Source organism: Numida meleagris, chromosome 21 (genome assembly GCF_002078875.1).
Source record: "Numida meleagris isolate 19003 breed g44 Domestic line chromosome 21, NumMel1.0, whole genome shotgun sequence".
Classification (NCBI taxonomy): domain Eukaryota; kingdom Metazoa; phylum Chordata; class Aves; order Galliformes; family Numididae; genus Numida; species Numida meleagris.
The window spans coordinates 1,460,201-1,461,316 of NC_034429.1; positions in this window are offsets into that span (position 1 = coordinate 1,460,201).

The window sequence follows — 1,116 nt, forward strand, 5'->3', positions numbered from 1 at the left end:
CATTCATTATCCATGGCCCAGTTGGGTACTGGTATCCCCCATCATTTATCCATGCACCCAGTTGGGTACCAGTATCCCCTGTCCTTTGCCCATGGGCCCAGTTGGGTACCAGTAACCTCCATCATCCATCATCCACGAGTTCCGTTGGGTTCCAGTATCCCCCATCATTCATTTTCCATGGGGTCGTTTGGGTTCCAGTAACCCCCATCCTTTATCCATGGCCCAGTTGGGTACTGGTATCCCCCATCATTTATCCATGGGGTCATTTGGGTACCAGTATCCCCTGTCCTTTATCCATGGCCCAGTTGAGTTCCAGTATCCCCCATCATTCATCATCCATGGGCCCCGTAGGGTTCCAGTATCCCCCACCCTTTATCCCTGCTCCCAGTTGGGTACCAGTAACCCCCATCCTTTATCCATGGCCTAGCTGGGTACCAGTGTCCCCCATCATTATCCATGGCCCAGTTGTGTACCAGTATCCCCCATCATTATCCATGGCCCAGTTGGGTACCAGTATCCCCCATCATTATCCATGGCCCAGTTGGGTACTGGTATCCCCCACCATTCATTATCCATGGGGTCATTTGGGTACCAGTATCCTCCACCCTTTATCCATGGGCCCAGCTGGGTACTGGTATCCCCTATCCTTTATCCATGGCCCAGTTGGGTTCCAGTGCCCCCCACCCTTTACCCCATGGCCTGGGGTCCCTCTTCCCCCCCCCCACCCCCCAACCCTTAACACCCCCTCCCTCCTCTCCCAGCCACCAGGATCCAGTTCTTCGCCATCGAGATCGCTCGGAACAGGGAGGGCTACAACAGCATCATCTATGAGCAGGCCAAGCAGCAGCGACCGGGGGGGGGGGACGCGCTCTGCTCCGGCGCCGATGGCAAATAAAGCTCGTTAGCATCGCACCCAGAGTCGTTCTGTGACCCCCCCCCCGTCCCCCCCCCTCCCCAAGGGCAGCGGACGCGGCTCAGTAGAAACCATTGAAGTTTATTTGCAGTCACAATGCTTACACTGTATGCAGCAAACACCCTTACAAGTCAACCAGCAATCGGCTCACGCGGAAAAGGACCCAACACGCAATCGCCAGAGGAAAGAAGGGAGAAAAACGG